The sequence below is a fragment of the Triticum urartu genome, chromosome 1A (genome assembly GCF_056163025.1).
Source record: "Triticum urartu cultivar PI428250 chromosome 1A, HENAU_Tu73, whole genome shotgun sequence".
Classification (NCBI taxonomy): domain Eukaryota; kingdom Viridiplantae; phylum Streptophyta; class Magnoliopsida; order Poales; family Poaceae; genus Triticum; species Triticum urartu.
In genome coordinates this window covers 504,476,898-504,497,069 of record NC_141873.1, presented here as the reverse complement: position 1 = coordinate 504,497,069, position 20,172 = coordinate 504,476,898, and the positions used below count along the sequence as shown (strand labels likewise).

General features: G+C 43.1%; 1 long non-coding RNA gene across 3 annotated transcripts; it reads left to right on the top strand.

Annotated features, from left to right (window-relative positions):
- The first annotated feature begins 211 nt into the window (after window positions 1-211).
- On the top strand, window positions 212-2,721 carry LOC125531490 (uncharacterized). Of its 3 annotated transcripts, none has more exons than XR_007293263.2 (3): window positions 212-1,028; window positions 1,117-1,501; window positions 1,665-2,721. It is a non-coding gene; the product is annotated as an uncharacterized LOC125531490 (long non-coding RNA). The 3 variants fall into 3 exon arrangements; XR_015607646.1 differs by having other exon boundaries at window positions 1,117-1,759; window positions 2,004-2,721; XR_007293261.2 differs by having other exon boundaries at window positions 1,117-2,721.
- Window positions 2,722-20,172: the final 17,451 nt, after the last annotated feature.

Here is a 20,172-nt window from a genome sequence, read left to right as displayed (position 1 = left end):
ATGATCTCATCCCGGACTCCGAAACATTGGGCCACCAACATACATAACTCATATCTATCCCTAATAATAAAGCACGGATTGACTCCGTGGGTTCACCGTCACAATACGCTTTCTTTCTGTAAATTTAGGTGTTTAGTTTGAATTTAAAACATATACACGAGGTGGTACTAATTTGGGAAACCACGTCGTGTGCATCAAATGATGCAAACAATGCTCGACCGCGCACTTTGGCCCAGTGAATCAAGCCCACATACCCGTACGCATCTGCCTCCTCAACTCGAACCCTCGCCTTTGCCCTTGCCGAGCCCTCGCCGCCGCCACACCTCAGCCCCCTCGCCTCCACGGCAGCACCTCAGCCCGCTCGCCTCCGCGTTCGCGTGTCAGCCCGCTGGACATCCCCGCCTCCGCGGTCACACCTCTGCCCACTCACCGCCCCCGTCGCAACCCAACCCCTCCAATGGATGCCGCCCGAACTACATCATCCAATAGGACGCCGTCCGTGGCGTCACGAAGTTGCTGGCATCGCCCAGTTCGCCATGGGTGAAGGTGCCTCAGACGCAAGCAAAGCTGTAGCTTCCTCAATGTATGCCTCACCATGGGGCTCGCTGTGCTGCTGGCGGACAGCCGCGACCCCTCTGGTGTGGTGCGAGACTTCCAGATCACCCGGCGGCTGGGGTTGGAGGATGGCATTCCCACGACTCCTCATCGGGGGTGAGCGTGGCATGGAGCAGCAAGCCCATAGCTCCCTCAACCATCATGCTAATCTCTTCTTGTTATTCATCCTGAATCTATGGTGCACATACAGTACATGCTTATGTATTGTCTCAATGATTATCCTATTTTTTTAGGATTCAACTTGTGTTTTGTGCAATTTCATATACTCAATCAATAAATTCTCAGTTTTTTTGCAGGATTTGTGTTTGTTAGGATGCTTAGGTGCAGCTGCATAAGGGAATTGGCCGACGGTGTGCAATACATAGACAAAGCAAAAGTCAGTATGGAGCAAATGCGAGTTCGGTTGCTCTTCTGTATGACTACTACATTTAAATTTGGATAGCTATTTATCTAAATGTAGCCAGGGCACTGGATTCATTTGCTTTTGTTTTCTTTTTTCAGGACAATTTCACCTTGATTTTGTTGTTAGTGACTGATTGAGGCGTCACTCCCACCACGGTGGTGACGGCAACCTTCCACCTCCAGCCGCTGTGGCCGTAGCGTACCGCTCCAATGCCATCTGACACAACCGTCTTGTGGTGGAGGAGGGCCACCTCGAACACATTGGGAAGCGGTGAGCGTGGGCTTCACCACATGTTCTGCCAAGTCATCGATGTCAGTTTCTAGGTTTGTGAGTGCACTGTCTGGTGCTTCTTTTTACGATGTCTGTCAACACAAGCACATCTGTTCCAAGTATGAACGGAGAGAGTGCTCCCATTGGGTTCTACATGTGGACATTGTGGCCGGTGAGGCATAACTGGAAGTTTCTCTGATGGTCGACAACAAGGTACCCCACTGCTCTGAATTTTTACATGGTTAATGTGAGTTGAATCATCAAAGGTCTGCACGTTGGTAATGGTTGAAAAATTTATTGCATTTGAGAAAAGTGAAGAGTCTATCAGTTCTCTAATAATACATATTATAGAATGTACCTTTCTGTCCGATCGTAGGATCACTGCACAATAGGCTTTGGAGCAGGCTCTGATTCATGGAGAACTCCCCAGCAACCTCATCTTTTGTGGATATTAGATGGATATTGAATCCAGTAAGCCTCCAATTGATAAACAATGTCAATTTTCTGTTGGTAGTTTGCATGACAGGGTTCTAGCTAATTTATGATTGTGCCTACAACAGACTACTCTGCCTGAAGATTTGAGGTGTGACTCAAATTTCGTGCTGTTAGAAATCAACAATGGAGATTTCAGTTTTTTTCATGTATATTCGTACAGATTTCAAGTTTAATGGATCATTAAATTTTATTCTATAATCAGATCTTGGTATGTTTTCAGATTTTTCAGAGAAGAAAGAAGTCTAGAGGCGTGGATGTATGTTTTTAGGGGGGAATCAAGTCTGTAGAATATACACTAATTTGAGGAATTTAGATGTTACCCTTGGTCATACAGGGAAAGTGTGAAGCACTCTGGCTAATTTTCCGCATTTCTCATCCAAGAAGCCGTTACATTTATGATCTTTTCTATAGAAGAAGGAAGGATATATCTAAGGAGCTGTATGAATTTTGCCTGGACCAGGATTATGCAGACCGTAATCTCATTACAAAGTGGAAAAATGTTAGTTGCCTCAGCTTTATATCATTTGAGCTAGGGGCCAAGACGGATGAGGTTGATTTGGCTTGATCATGCCAAAGAAATTTACTTCTTTTTCTGGAAAATGAAAGCATGTTTTAGAAGTTCAGGGTTAAGTTACCAAATCTGAGCTTTATAGCAAAGCAGAGGATCAAGAAAAGCAGAGTAGGATAATAAAGGTTCACATAGATGTAGTAATATGTCACTATCAGCTAGCTCAAGTATGTATGACTGTAGGAGCTCAGGAATACTCTTACTATGTCTTTGATTTTGTTAAAGACCCAATATATGATGAGGTGCTGCCTCTCCTGATGCCGAGCTGTTTAGAATTTGGTATTTCACATTTTTTTTCTCTGGCCAGTAAATTTCACAAACATAACTGCAGGCCATCTGCTCCTGCGCAATGAAACTGTTTCAAAATTCATATTGTGTTTGACACCCTGAACCACTTTATTAGATAACAGATTATAACTACCACTTCTTTTTTATGCTGGAGCATGATGAATCAACAATTTATTAGATAAAAAAATTTAATCCCTTGAGAAAATCAGAGTATTTATCGACTATATATGCTCTATGGATGTCGACAAATTTGATTGTAGGGGCTAGCAATGCTTCATTTCAAGATACTGTAATAACTCTTGCTGGTTAGTTACCTCTGATCCTAGCAAGTGAAATTAGAACTAATACATGTACATGCTTGTTGTTTGAGTCACACAGATTGACACATGTATGAATAAGTTTTAGTATTAGATTGGTGTACTGATCATGGCTATGCTGTGGAAGAGTTCTTGCAGGAAGTGGTCGAAAGTAGCATACTTTCGTTCTCTGTAAATTGGTACTAGATAAAAAGGATGTTCCATTTTCTGTAAATTGATAGAAAATGGATGCAGGTGTGACCTTGGGGAAGAAAGAGTCGGACGAAACTTGAAAGACTGAGAGGACCAGGGATTCTTCTTTCCTGGTGGTAAGGTGGAGACCCTGTTTAGGGAACATGTTGCGTACATCCTCGCTGCTTTTCTTCTTTCAGTTTTAGATACTTTCCAGCAGGCGTGTACCTATCTTGCTATGTACTGAATTCTTTGCAACTATGTACAAAATTCTTTGCAACTACCAGAGCAGGTTTTTCGGAAAAAAATTGCGGTGTTTTCTCTGCAACGAAGCACAAACGCCCCGCGGTGCAACACACATACTCTTTTGTTATTGGATATAATAATTGGTGCTTAATGATATTGCGTTGTATCGCCTTTTTTTGCCCAGTGCAATGCACAGGCATTTTTACTAGTAGTACTATATCGTCAACGAACGTTAAGCGTGCTGACCCTACGGGTTCGAGAACTATGTGGACATGACCGAGACACCTCTCTGGTCAATAACCAATAGCGGAACCTGGATTACCATATTGGCTTCTATATATTCTACGAAGATCTTTATCTGTCGGACCGCATAACAACATACGTTGTTCCTTTTGTCATCGGTATGTTACTTGCCCGAGATTCGATCGTCGGTATCTCAATACCTAGTTCAATCTCGTTACCGGCAAGTCTCTTTACTCGTTGCGTAGCACATCATCCCGCAACCAACTCATTAATTGCAATGCTTGCAAGGCTTATGTGATGTGTATTACCGAGTGGGCCTAGAGATACCTCTCCGACAATCGGAGTGACAAATCCTAATCTCGAAATATGCCAACCCAACAAGTACCTTCGGAGACACCTGTAGAGCACCTTTATAATCACCCAGATACGTTGTGACATTTGGTAGCACACAAAGTGTTCCTCCGATAAACGGGAGTTGAATAATCTCATAGTCATAGGAACATGTATAAGTCATGAAGAAAAGCAATAGCAACAAACTAAATGATCAAGTGCTAATCTAACGAAAAGGGTCAAGTCAATCACATCATTCTCCTAATGATGTGACCTTGTTAATCAAATGACAACTCTTTGTCTATGGCTAGGAAACATAACCATCTTTGATTAACGAGCTAGTCAAGTAGAGGCATACTAGTGACAATCTGTTTTGTCTATGTATTCACACATTCACACATGTATCATGTTTCCGGTTAATACAATTCTAGCATGAATAATAAACATTTATCATGATATAAGGAAATAAATAATAACTTTATTATTGCCTCTAGGGCATATTTCCTTCAGTTCCCGAGGCGGCCATGAGGCAGGGGGCGCACCCCCCACCCTCGTGGTGGCCTCGGGACTCTTCTGGCCCACCTCCGATACTCTGTGGGCTTCTTCTAGTCCAAGAATGATCTCCGTGAAGTTTCCGGTCAATTGGACTCCGTTTGATTTTCCTTTTCTGCGATACTTAAAAACAAGGAAAAAACAGAAACTGGCACTGGGCTCTAGGTTAATAGTTTAGTGCCAAAAATCATATAAAATAGCATATTAATAAATATAAAATATCCAAGGTTTATAATATAATAGCATGGGACAATAAAAAATTATAGATACATTGGAGACATATCAGCATCTCTGTTGAGCCTAGGTAGGACTACGTTGTGTTGATCGGCCGAGGCCGGTCATGACCTGATGGTGTGTCCGGCCGGAGTTGATTGAGCATGTTGGGTAAGTTGGTGCACCCATGCAGGGAAGAATTCTATCTATTCGAATAGCCGGGTCCATGGTAACGGACGCTCGGAGTTGTATCCCGATCGATACAACTAGAACTTGATGCTGAGGCATGTAATGCAAATGATGGCTCCGGGATTGTTTTCTCGCAGGGAGTAGAGGAAGTGATCTCTGGGCATGTTACAACATACTTACTAATATTATAATATGCCTGTCGGTGTCAAAACCGGTGGATCTCTGGTAGGGGGTCCCGAACTGTGCGTCTAAGGCGGATGGTAACAGGAGGCGGGGGACACGATGTATACCCAGGTTCGGGCCCTCTTGATGGAGGTAATACCCTACATCCTGCTTGATTGTTCTTGATAATATGAGTAGTACAAGAGTTGATCTACCATGAGATCGAAGAGGCTAAACCCTAGAAGCTAGCCTATGGTATGATTGTATGTTGTCCTTGAAGGAAATATGCCTAGAGGCAATAATAAAAGTTATTATTTATTTCCTTATATCATGATAAATGTTTATTATTCATGCTAGAATTGTATTAACCGGAAACATAATACATGTGTGAATACATAGACAAACAGAGTGTCACTAGTATGCCTCTACTTGACTAGCTCGTTGATCAAAGATGGTTATGTTTCCTAGCCATAGACATGAGTTGTCATTTGATTAACGGGATCACATCATTAGGAGAATGATGTGATTGACTTGACCCATTCCGTTAGCTTAGCACTTGATCGTCTAGTTTGTTGCTATTGCTTTCTTCATAACTTATACATGTTCCTATGACTATGAGATTATGCAACTCCTGTTTATCGGACGAACACTTTGTGTGCTACCAAACGTCACAACGTAACTGGGTGATTATAAAGGTGCTCTACAGGTGTCTCCAAAGGTACTTGTTGGGTTGGCGTATTTCGAGATTAGGATTTATCACTCTGATTGTCGGAGAGGTATCTCTGGGCCCTCTCGGTAATGCACATCACTCAAGCCTTGCAAGCATTGCAACTAATAAGTTAGTTGCGGGATGTTGTATTATGGAACGAGTAAAGAGACTTGCCGGTAACGAGATTGAACTAGGTATTGAGATACCGATGATCGAATCTCAGGCAAGTAACATACCGATGACAAAGGGAACAACGTATGTTGTTAGGCGGTCTGACCGATAAAGATGTTCATAGAATATGTAGGAGCCAATATGAGCATCCAGGTTCCGCTATTGGTTATTGACCGGAGACATGTCTCGGTCATGTCTACATAGTTCTCGAACCCGTAGGGTCTGCACGCTTAAAGTTCGGTGACGATCGTAATTAGGGTTTTTGTGTTTTGATGTACCGAAGGTTGTTCGGAGTCCCGGATGTGATCACGGACATTACGAGGAGTCTCGAAATGGTCGAGACATAAATATTGATATATTGGACGCCTATATTTGGATATCGGAAACGTTCCGGGTGAAATCGGGGTTTTACCGGAGTACCGGGGGGTTACCGGAACCCCCCCCAGGGGTTAATGGGACTACATGGGCCCTAATGGAGAAGAGAAGGGCCGGCCAGGGCAGGCCGCACGCCCCCTCCCCTCTTAGTCTGAATAGGACAAGGAAGGGGGGGCGCCCCCCTTTCCTCTTTCCCCCTTCCCCTTTCCTTCTCCAACAAGGCAAGAGGGGGAGAGTCCTACTCCCGGTGGGAGTAGGACTCCTCCAGGCGCACCCCTAGGGCCGGCCGCACCCCCCTCTCCCTCCTTTATATATGGGGGCAAGGGGGCACCCCAGGACACACAAGTTGATCTTCGTGATCGTTCCTTAGTCGTGTGCGGTGCCCCCTTCCACCATATTCCACCTCGGTCATATCGTAGCGGTGCTTAGGCGAAGCCCTGCATCGGTAGAACATCATCACCGTCATCATGCCGTCGTGCTGACAAAACTCTCCCTCAACACTCGGCTGGATTGGAGCTCGAGGGATGTCACCGAGTTGAACGTGTGCAGAACTCGGAGGTGCCATACGTTCGGTACTTGGATCGGTCGGATCGGGAAGACGTACGACTACTTCCTCTATGTTGTGTCAACGCTTCCGTTGCTGGTCTACGAGGGTACGTAGACAACACTCTCCCCTCTCGGTGCTATGCATCACCATGATCATGCGTGTGCGTAGGAATTTTTTTGAAATTACTACGTTCCCCGATAGTGGCATCCGAGCCTGGTTTTATGTGTTGATGTTATGCACGAGTAGAAAACAAGTGAGTTGTGGGCGATATAAGTCATACTGCTTACCAGCATGTCATACTTTGGTTCGGCGGTATTGTTGAATGAAGCGGCCCGGACCGACATTACGCGTACGCTTACGCGAGACTGGTTCTACCGACGTGCTTTGCACACAGGTGGCTGGCGGGTGTCAGTTTCTCCAACTTTAGTTGAACCGAGTGTGGCTACGCCCGGTCCTTGCGAAGGTTAAAACATCACCAACTTGACAAACTATCATTGTGGTTTTGATGCGTAGGTGAGAATGGTTCTTGCTAAGCCCGTAGCAGCCACGTAAAACTTGCAACAACAAAGTAGAGGACGTCTAACTTGTTTTTGCAGGGCAAGTTGTGATGTGATATGGTCAAGACATGATGCTAAATTTTATTGTATGATATGATCATGTTTTGTAACCGAGTTATCAGCAACTGGCAGGAGCCATATGGTTGTCGCTTTATTGTATGCAATACAATCGCGCTGTAATGCTTTACTTTATCACTAAGCAGTAGCGATAGTCGTGGAAGCATAAGATTGGCGAGACGACAATGATGCTACGATGGAGATCAAGGTGTCGCGCCGGTGACGATGGTGATCATGACGGTACTTCGGAGATGGAGATCACAAGTACAAGATGATGATGGCCATATCAAATCACTTATATTGATTGCATGTGATGTTTATCTTTTATGCATCTTATCTTGCTTTGATTGACGGTAGCATTATAAGATGATCCCTCACTAAATTATCAAAGTAAGTGTTCTGCCTGAGTATGCACCATTGCGAAAGTTCTTCGTGCTGAGACACCACGTGATGATCGGGTGTGATAGGCTCTACGTTCAAATACAACGGGTGCAAAATAGTTGCACACGCGGAATACTCAGGTTAAAACTTGACGAGCCTAGCATATAACAGATATGGCCTCGGAACACGAAGACCGAAAGGTCGAGCGTGAATCATATAGTAGATATGATCAACATAGTGATGTTCACCATTGATACTACTCCATCTCACGTGATGATCGGACATGGTTTAGTTGATTTGTAACACATGATCACTTAGAGGATTAGAGGGATATCTTTCTAAGTGGGAGTTCTTAAGTAATATGATTAATTGAGCTTAAATTTATTATGAACTTAGTACCTGATAGTATCTTGCTTGTTTATGTTTGATTGTAGATAGATGGCCCGTGCTGTTGTTCCGTTGAATTTTAATGCGTTCCTTGAGAAAGCAATGTTGAAAGATAATTGTAGCAATTACACGGACTGGGTCCGTAACTTGAGGATTATCCTCATTGCTGCACAGAAGAATTACGTCCTGGAAGCACCGCTAGTGCCAAGCCTGTTGCAGGAGCAACACCAGATGTTATGAACGTCTGGCAGAGCAAAGCTGATGACTACTCGATAGTTCAGTGTGCCATGCTTTACGACTTAGAACCGGGTCTTCAATGATGTTTTGAACGTCATGGAGCATATGAGATGTTTCGGGAGTTGAAGTTAATATTTCAAGCAAATGCCCGGATTGAGAGATATGAAGTCTCCAATAAGTTCTATAGCTGCAAGATGGAGGAGAATAGTTCTGTCAGTGAACATATACTCAAAATGTCTGGGTATCATAATCACTTGACACAACTGGGAGTTAATCTTCCTGTTGATAGTGTCATTGACAGAGTTCTTCAATCACTGCCACCAAGCTATAAAAGCTTCGTGATGATCTATAATTTGCAAGGGATGAATAAGACTATTCCCGAGCTCTTCGTGATGCTAAAAGCCGCGGAGGTTGAAATCAAGAAGGAGCATCAAGTGTTGATGGTCAATAAGACCACCAGTTTCAAGAAAAAGGGCAAAGGGAAGAAGAAGGGGAACTTCAAGAATAACAACAAACAAGTTGCTTCTCAGGAGAAGAAACCCAAGTCTGGACCTAAGCCTGAGACTGAGTGCTTCTACTTCAAGCAGACTGGTCACTGGAAGCGGAACTGCCCCAAGTATTTGGCGGATAAGAAGGATGGCAAAGTGAACAAAGGTATATGTGATATACATGTTATTGATGTGTACCTTACTAATGCTCGCAGTAGCACCTGGGTATTTGATACTGGTTCTGTTGCTAACATTTGCAACTCGAAACAGGGGCTAGGGATTAAGCGAAGATTGGCTAAGGACGAGGTGACGATGCGCGTGGGAAATGGTTCCAAAGTCGATGTGATCGCGGTCGGCACGCTACCACTACATCTACCTTCGGGATAAGTATTAGACCTAAATAATTGTTATTTGGTGCCAGCGTTGAGCACGAACATTATATCTGGATCTTGTTTGATGCGAGACAGTTATTCATTTAAATCAGAGAATAATGGTTGTTCTATTTATATGAGTAATATCTTTTATGGTCATGCACCCTTGAAGAGTGGTCTATTTTTGATGAATCTCGATAGTAGTGATACACATATTCATAATGTTGAAACCAAAAGATGCAGAGTTGATAATGATAGTGCAACTTATTTGTGGCACTACCGTTTAGGTCATATCGGTGTAAAGCGCATGAAGAAACTCCATACTGATAGACTTTTGGAACCACTTGATTATGAATCACTTGGTACTTGCGAATCGTGCCTCATGGGCAAGATGACTAAAACGCCGTTCTCCGGTACTATGGAGAGAGCAACAAATTTGTTGGAAATCATACATACAGATGTATGTAGTCCAATGAGTGTTGATGCTCGTGGCGGATATCGTTATTTTCTCACCTTCACAGATGATTTAAGCAGATATGGGTATATCTACTTAATGAAGCATAAGTCTAAAACATTTGAAAAGTTAAAAGAATTTCAGAGTGAAGTTGAAAATCATCGTAACAAGAAAATAAAGTTCCTACGATCTGATCGTGGAGGAGAATATTTGAGTTACGAGTTTGGTCTACATTTGAAACAAAGCGGAATAGTTTCGCAACTCACGCCACCCAGAACACCACAGCGTAATGGTGTGTCTGAACGTCGTAATCGTACTTTACTAGATATGGTGCGATCTATGATGTCTCTTACAGATTTACCGCTATCATTTTGGGGTTATGCTTTAGAGACGGCCGCATTCACGTTAAATAGGGCACCATCAAAATCCGTTGAGACGACGCCTTATGAACTGTGGTTTGGCAAGAAACCAAAGTTGTCGTTTCTGAAAGTTTGGGGCTGAGATGCTTATGTGAAAAAGCTTCAACCTGATAAGCTCGAACCCAAATCAGAGAAATGTGTCTTCATACGATACACAAAGGAGACTGTTGGGTACACCTTCTATCACAGATCTGAAGGCAAGACTTTTGTTGCTAAATTCGGAGTTTTTCTAGAGAAGGAGTTTCTCTCGAAAGAAGTGAGTGGGAGGAAAGTAGAACTAGATGAGGTAACTGTACCTGCTCCCTTATTGGAAAGTAGTACATCACAGAAACCGGTTTCTGTGACACCCGTACCAATTAGTGAGGAAGCTAATGATAACGATCATGAAACTTCAGATCAAGTTACTACCGAACCTCGTAGATCAACCAGAGTAAGATCCGCATCAGAGTGGTACGGTAATCCTGTTCTGGAAGTCATGCTACTAGATCATGATGAACCTACGAACTATGAAGAAGCGATAGTGAGCCTAGATTCCGCAAAATGGCTAGAAGCCATGAAATCTGAGATGGGATCCATGTATGAGAACAAAGTGTGGACTTTGGTTGACTTGCCCATTGATCGGCAAGCAATTGAGAATAAATGGATCTTCAAGAAGAAGACTGACGCTGACGGTAATGTTACTGTCTACAAAGCTCGACTTGTTGCGAAAGGTTTTCGACAAGTTCAAGGGATTGACTACGATGAGACCTTCTCACCCGTAGTGATGCTTAAGTCTGTCCGAATCATGTTAGCGATTGCCGCATTTTATGATTATGAAATTTGGCAGATGGATGTCAAAACTGCATTCCTGAATGGATTTCTAGAAGAAGAGTTGTATATGATGCACCCAGAAGGTTTTGTCGATCCAAAGGGAGCTAACAAAGTGTGCAAGCTCCAGCGATCCATTTATGGACTGGTGCAAGCCTCTCGGAGTTGGAATAAACGCTTTGATAGTTTGATCAAAGCATTTGGTTTTGTACAGACTTTTCGAGAAGCCTGTATTTACAAGAAAGTGAGTGGGAGCTCTGTAGCATTTCTGATATTATATGTGGATGACATATTATTGATTGGAAATGATATAGAATTTCTGGATAGCATAAAGGGATACTTGAATAAGAGTTTTTCAATGAAAGACCTCGGTGAAGCTGCTTACATATTGGGCATTAAGATCTATAGAGATAGATCAAGACGCTTAATGGACTTTCACAAAGCACATACCTTGACAAAATTTTGAAGAAGTTGAAAATGGATCAAGCAAAGAAAGGGTTCTTGCCTGTGTTACAAGGTGTGAAGTTGAGTAAGACTCAATGTCCGACCATCGCAGAAGATAGAGAGAAAATGAAAGATGTTCCCTATGCTTCATCCATAGGCTCTATCATGTATGCAATGCTGTGTACCAAACCTGATGTGTGCCTTGCTATAAGTCTAGCAGGGAGGTACCAAAGTAATCCAGGAGTGGATCACTGGACAGCGGTCAAGAACATCCTGAAATACCTGAAAAGGACTAAGGATATGTTTCTCGTATATGGAGGTGACAAAGAGCTCATCGTAAATGGTTACGTTGATGCAAGCTTTGACACTAATCCGGACGATTCTAAATCGCAAACCGGATACGTGTTTACATTGAACAGTGGAGCTGTCAGTTGGTGCAGTTCTAAACAAAGCGTCGTGGCGGGATCTACATGTGAAGCAGAGTACATAGCTACTTCGGAAGCAGCAAATGAAGGAGTCTGGATGAAGGAGTTCATATCTGATCTAGGTGTCATACCTAGCGCATCGGGTCCAATGAAAATCTTTTGTGACAATACTGGTGCAATTGCCTTGGCAAAGGAATCCAGATTTCACAAGAGAACCAAGCACATCAAGAGACGCTTCAATTCCATTCGGGATTTAGTCCAAGTGGGAGACATATAAATTTGCAAGATACATACAGATCTGAATGTTGCAGACCCGCTGACTAAGCCTCTTCCACGAGCAAAACATGATCAACACCAAGGCTCCATGAGTGTTAGAATCATTACTGTGTAATCTAGATTATTGACTCTAGTGCAAGTGGGAGACTGAAGGAAATATGCCCTAGAGGCAATAATAAAAGTTATTATTTATTTCCTTATATCATGATAAATGTTTATTATTCATGCTAGAATTGTATTAACCGGAAACATAATACATGTGTGAATACATAGACAAACAGAGTGTCACTAGTATGCCTCTACTTGACTAGCTCATTGATCAAAGATGGTTATGTTTCCTAGCCATAGACATGAGTTGTCATTTGCTTAACGGGATCACATCATTAGGAGAATGATGTGATTGACTTGACCCATTCCGTTAGCTTAGCACTTGATCGTCTAGTTTGTTGCTATTGCTTTCTTCATAACTTATACATGTTCCTATGACTATGAGATTATGCAACTCCCATTTACCGGAGGAACACTTTGTGTGCTACCAAACGTCACAACGTAACTGGGTGATTATAAAGGTGCTCTACAGGTGTCTCCAAAGGTACTTGTTGGGTTGGCGTATTTCAAGATTAGGATTTGTCACTCCGATTGTCGGAGAGGTATCTCTGGGCCTCTCGGTAATGCACATCACTCAAGCGTTGCAAGCATTGCAACTAATAAGTTAGTTGCGGGATGATGTATTATGGAACGAGTAAAGAGACTTGCCGGTAATGAGATTGAACTAGGTATTGAGATACCGACGATCGAATCTCGGGCAAGTAACATACCGATGACAAAGGGAACACCGTATGTTGTTATGCGGTCTGACCGATAAAGATCTTCGTAGAATATGTAGGAGCCAATATGAGCATCCAGGTTCCGCTATTGGTTATTGACCGGAGACGTGTCTCGGTCATGTCTACATAGTTCTCGAACCCGTAGGGTCCGCACGCTTAAAGTTCGGTGACGATCGTAATTAGGGTTTTTGTGTTTTGATGTACCGAAGGTTGTTCGGAGTCCCGGATGTGATGACGGACATGACAAGGAGTCTCTAAATGGTCGAGACATAAAGATTGATATATTGGAAGCCTATATTTGTGTTGGAAATATGCCCTAGAGGCAATAATAAATTAGTTATTATTATATTTCCTTGTTCATGATAATCGTTTATTATCCATGCTAGAATTGTATTGATAGGAAACTCAGATACATGTGTGGATACATAGACAACACCATGTCCCTAGTAAGCCTCTAGTTGACTAGCTCGTTGATCAATAGATGGTTACGGTTTCCCGACCATGGACATTGGATGTCATTGATAACGGGATCACATCATTAGGAGAATCATGTGATGGACAAAGACCCAATCCTAAGCCTAGCACAAGATCATGTAGTTCGTATGCTAAAGCTTTTCTAATGTCAAGTATCATTTCCTTAGACCATGAGATTGTGCAACTCCCGGATACCGTAGGAGTGCTTTGGGTGTGCCAAACGTCACAACGTAACTGGGTGGCTATAAAGGTACACTACAGGTATCTCCGAAAGTGTCTGTTGGGTTGGCACGAATCGAGACTGGGATTTGTCACTCCGTGTAAACGGAGAGGTATCTCTGGGCCCACTCGGTAAGACATCATCATAATGTGCACAGTGTGATCAAGGAGTTGATCACGAGATGATGTGTTATGGAATGAGTAAAGAGACTTGCCGGTAACGAGATTGAACAAGGTATCGGGATACCGACGATCGAATCTCGGGCAAGTATCGTACCGATAGACAAAGGGAATTGTATACGGGATTGATTAAGTCCTTGACATCGTGGTTCATCCGATGAGATCATCGTGGAACATGTGGGAGCCAACATGGGTATCCAGATCCCGCTGTTGGTTATTGACCGGAGAGTTATCTCGGTCATGTCTGCATGTCTCCCGAACCCGTAGGGTCTACACACTTAAGGTTCGGTGACGCTAGGGTTATAGAGATATTAGTATGCGGTAACCCGAAAGTTGTTCGGAGTCTCGGATGAGATCCCGGACGTCACGAGGAGTTCCGGAATGGTCCGGAGGTAAAGATTTATATATGGGAAGTCTTGTTTTGGTCGCCGGAAAAGTTTCGCGCATTATCGGTATTGTACCGGGAGTGCCGAAAGGGGTCCGGGGGTCCACCAAGGGGGTCCACCTGCCCCGGGGGGCCACATGGGCTGTAGGGGGTGCGCCTTGTCCCATATGGGCCAAGGGCACCAGCCCCAGGAGGCCCATGCGCCAAGAGATAAGGGAAAGGAAGAGTCCTAAAAGGGGAAGGCACCTCCGAGGTGCCTTGGGGAGGATGGACTCCTCCCTGGCCGCACCCTTCCTTGGAGGAAGGGCCAAGGCTGCGCCCCCCCTCTCCCTTGGCCCTATTATAGTGGGGGGAAGGGTGGGCAGCAACACCTAAGCCCTGGCGCCTCCCTCTCCCTCCCATGACACATCTCCCTCCTCCCGCAACGCTTGGCGAAGACCTGTTGGAATCCCGCTACTTCCACCACCACGCCGTCGTGCTGCTGGATCTCCATCAACCTCTCCTTCCCCCTTGCTGGATCAAGAAGGAGGAGACGTCGCTGCTCCGTACATGTGTTGAACGCGGAGGTGCCGTCCGTTCGGCGCTAGGATCATCGGTTATTTGGATCACGACGAGTACGACTCCATCAACCCCGTTCTCTTGAACGCTTCCGCGCGTGATCTATAAGGGTGTGTAGATCCACTCCTCCCTCGTTGCTAGATGACTCGATAGATAGATCTTGGTGACACGTAGGAAAATTTTGAATTTATGCTACGTTCCCCAACAGTGGCATCATGAGCTAGGTCTATGCGTAGTTTCTATGCACGAGTAGAACACAAAGTAGTTGTGGGCGTTGATTTTGTTCAATATGCTTACCGTTACTAGTCCAATCTTGATTCGGTGGCATTGTGGGATGAAGCGGCCCGGACCGACCTTACACGTACTCTTACATGAGACTGGTTCCACCGACTGACATGCACTAGTTGCATAAGGTGGCTAGCGGGTGTCTGTCTCTCCCACTTTAGTCGGATCGGATTCGATGAAAAAGGTCCTTATGAAGGGTAAATAGCAATTGGCATATCACGTTGTGGTTTTTGCGTAGGTAAGAAACGTTCTTGCTAGAAACCCATAGCAGCCACGTAAAACATGCAAACAACAATTAGAGGACGTCTAACTTGTTTTTGCAGGGTATGCTATGTGATGTGATATGGCCAAGAAGAATGTGATGTATGAGATTGATCATGTTCTTGTAATAGGAATCACGACTATCATGTCGATGAGTATGACAACCGGCAGGAGCCATAGGAGTTGTCTTTATTTATTTATGACCTGCGTGTCAACATAAACGTCATGTAATTACTTTACTTTATTGCTAACTGGTAGCCATAGAAGTAGAAGTAATAGTTGGCGAGACAACTTCATGAAGACACGATGATGGAGATCATGATGATGGAGATCATGGTGTCATGCCGATGACGATAATGATCATGGAGCCCCGAAGATGGAGATCAAAAGGAGCAATATGATATTGGCCATATCATGTCACTATTTGATTGCATGTGATGTTTATCATGTTTATACTTCTTATTTGCTTAGAACGACGGTAGTAAATAAGATGATCCCTCATTAAAATTTCAAGAAAGTGTTCCCCCTAACTGTGCACCGTTGCGAAAGTTCGTCGTTTCGAAGCACCACGTGATGATCGGGTGTGATAGATTCTTACGTTCGAATACAACGGGTGTTGACGAGCCTAGCATGTACAGACATGGCCTCGGAACACATGCAAAACACTTAGGTTAACTTGACGAGCCTAGCATGTACAGACATGGCCTCGGAACACAAGAGACCGAAAGGTCGAGCATGAGTCGTATGGTAGATACGATCAACATGAAGATGTTCACCGATGATGACTAGTCCGTCTCACGTGATGATCGGACACGGCCTAGTTGATTCGGATCATGTAACCACTTAGATAACTAGAGGGATGTCTATCTGAGTGGGAGTTCATAAGATGAACTTAAATATCCTGAACATAGTGAAAAGGTCTTCGCAAATTATGTCGAAGCTCGCGCTTTAGTTCCACTGTTTAGATATGTTCCTAGAGAAAATTTAGTTGAAAGTTGATAGTAGCAATTATGCGGACTAGGTCCGTAGACTGAGGATTGTCCTCATTGCTTCATAGAAGGCTTATGTCCTTAATGCACCGCTAAGTGTGCTGAACCTCGAACGTCGTCTGTGGATGTTGCGAACATCTGACATACACATTTTGATAACTACGTGATAGTTCAGTTAAACGGTTTAGAATTGAGGCACCGAAGACGGTTTTGAAACGTCGCGAAACATATGAGATGTTTCGAGGGATGAAATTGGGATTTCAGGCTCGTGCCCACGTCAAGAGGTATAAGACCTCCGACGATTTTCTTAGCCTGCAAACTAAGGGAGAAAAGCTCAATTGTTGAACTTGTGCTCAGATTGTCTGAGTACAACAATCGCTTGAATCGAGTGGGAGTTGATCTTCCAGATGAAATAGTGATGGTTCTCCGAAGTCATTACCACCAAGCTGCTAGAGCTTTGTGATGAACTATAATATATCAGGGACATATATGATGATCCTTGAGATATTCGCGATGTTTGACACCACAAAAGTAGAAATCAAGAAGGAGCATCAATTGTTGATGGTTTGTGAAACCACTAGTTTCAAGGAGGGCAAGGGCAAAAGGGATGCTTCATGAAACGGCAAATCAGCTACTACTCTAGTGAAGAAACCCAAGGTTGAACCCAAACCCGAGACTAAGTGCTTCTGTAATAAGGGGAACAGCCACTGGAGCAGAATTACCCTAGATACTTGGTAGATGAGAAGGCTGGCAAGGTCGATAAAAGTATATTGGATATACATTGTGTTGTTGTGTACTTTACTAGTACTCCTAGTAGCACCAGGGTATTAGATACCAGTTCGGTTGCTAAGTGTTAGTAACTCGAAATAAAAGCTACGGAATAAACGGAGACTAGCTAAAAGGTGAGATGACGATATGTGTCGGAAGTATTTCCAAGGTTGATCAAATATCGTATGCTCCCTCTACCATCGAGATTGGTGTTTGCGTTGAGCATAGACATGATTGGATTATGTCTATCGCGACACGGTTATTCATTTAAGGAGAATAATGGTTACTCTGTTTATTTGAATAATACCTTCAATGGTCTTGCACCTAAAATGAATGGTTCATTGAATCTTGATCATAGTGATACACATGTTCATGCCAAAAGATATAAGATAGTAATGATAGTACCACCTACTTGCGGCACTGCCACTTAAGTTATATCGGTATAAAACGCATGAAGAAGCTCCATGTTGATGGATCTTTGGACTCACTCATTTTTGAAAGGATTGAGACATGCAAACCATGTTTGTTGGTAGATATGCATGAAGAAACTCTATACAGATGGATTGTTTGGACTCACTTGATTTTGAATCACTTGAGACATGCAAATCATACCACATGGGCAAGATGACTGAAAGCCTCGTTTTCAGTAAAATGGAACTAGAAAGCAACTTGTTGGAAGTAATACATTTTGATGTGTGCAGTCCAATGAGTGCTGAGGCATGTAGTGGACATCGTTATGTTCTTACTTCACAGATGATTTGAGTAGATGTTGAGTATATTTAGTTGATGAATCACGAGTCTGAATTATTGAAAGGTTCAAGTAATTTCAGGGTGAAGTTGAAAGATCGTCGTGACAAGAGGATAAAAGATCTATGATATGATCATAGAGATGAATATCTGAATTACGAGTTTGGCATAGAATTAAGACATTGTGGAAATTGTTTCACAACTAATACAGCCTGGAACACCATAGTGTGATGGTGTGTCCGAACATCATAACTGCATCCCATTGGATATGATGCATACCATGATGTCTCTTATCGAATTACCACAATAGTTTATGGGTTTGGCATTAGAGACAACCGCATTCACTTTAAATAGGGCACCACGTAATTCCAATGAGATGACACCGTATGAACTATGGTTTAGAGAAACCTAAGCTGTCATTTCTTAAAAGTTTGGGGCTACGACGCTTATGTGAAAATAGTTTCAGGCTGATAAGCTCGAACCCAAAGCGGATAAATGCATCTTCATAGGACACCCAAAACAGTTGGGTATACCTCCTGTCTCAGATCCGAAAGCAATAAGGGATTGTTTCTAGAATCAGGTCCTTTCTCGAGGAAAAGTTTCTCTCGAAAGAATTGAGCGGGAGGGTGGTGGAGACTTGATGAGGTTATTGAACCGTCTCTTCAACTAGTGTGTGGCAGGGCACAGGGAGTTGTTCCTGTGGCACCTACACCAATTGAAGTGGAAGCTTATGATAGTGATCATGAAACTTCAGATCAAGTCACTACCAAACCTCGTGGGATGACAAGGATGCGTACTACTTCAGAGTGGTACGTAATCCGGTCTTGGAAGTCATGTTGCTAGACAACAATGAACCTACAAGCCATGGAGAAGCGATGGTGGGCCCGGATTCCGATAAATGGCTCGAGGCCATAAAATCCGAGAGAGGATCCATGTATGAAAACAAAGTGTAGACTTTGGCAGAACGGCTCGATGGTCGTAAGGCTATTGAGTACAGATGGATTTTAAAAGGAAGACGGACAATGATGGTAAGTATCACCATTAAGAAAGCTCGACTTGTCGTTAAGATTTTTTTTCCGACAAGTTCAAGGAGTTGACTATGATGAGACTTTCTCACTCGTAGCGATGCTAAGAGTCTGTTGGAATTATATTAGCGATTACTGCATTATTTATGAAATCTTGCAGATAGGATGTCAAAACATTGTTTCCTCGACGATTTTCTTGAGGAAAGGTTGTATGTGATACAACCGGAAGGTTTTGTCAATCCTGAAAGATGCTAATAAGTATGCAAAGCTCCAACAATCCTTCTAAGGACTGGAGTAAGCATCTCGGAGTTGGAATGTATGCTTTGATGAGATGATCAAAGATTTTGGGTGTATACAAAGTTTATGAGAAACTTGTATTTCTAAAGAAGTGAGTGGGAGCACTATAGAATTTCTGATAAATATATGTTGTTGACATATTGTTGATCAGAAATGACGTAGAATTTCTGGAAAGCATATAGGGTTATTTGGAAAGTGTTTTTCAATGGAAAGCCTGGATCAAGCTACTTGAACATTGAGCATCAAGATCTATAAGGATAGATCAAAACGCTTAATGGTACTTTCAAATGAGCACATACCTTGACATGATCTTGAAGGTGTTCAAGATGGATCAGTCAAAGAAGGAGTTCTTGCCTGAGTTGTAAGGTATGAAGTTAAGACTTAAAGCTCGACCACGGCAGAATAGAGAGAAAGGACGAAGGTCGTCCCCTATGCTTAAGACATAGGCTCTACAGTATGCTATGCTGTGTACCGCACCTGAAATGTGCCTTGCCATGAGTCAGTCAAGGGGTACAAGAGTGATCTAAGAATGGATCACAGGACAGCGGTCAAAGTTATCCTTAGTAACTTGTGGACTAAGGAATTTTCTCGATTATGGAGGTGGTAAAAGAGTTCGTCGTAAAGGGTTACGCCGATGCAAACTTTGACACTAATCCAGATTATTCTGAGTAGTAAACTGGATTCGTATAGTAGAACAGTTATTTGAAATAGCTCCAAATATAGCGTATTAGCTGCATCTACAAGATGACATAGAGATTTGCGAAGTACATATGGATCTGAAAGATTCAGACCCGTTGACTATAACATCTCTCACAAGCATAACATGATCAAACCCAGAACTCATCGAGTGTTAATCACATGGTAATGTGAACTAGATTATTGACTCTAGTAAACTCTTTGGGTGTTAGTCACATGGGGATGTGACCTTGAGTGTTAATCACATATCGATGTGAACTGGATTATTGACTCTAGTGCAAGTGGGAGACTGTT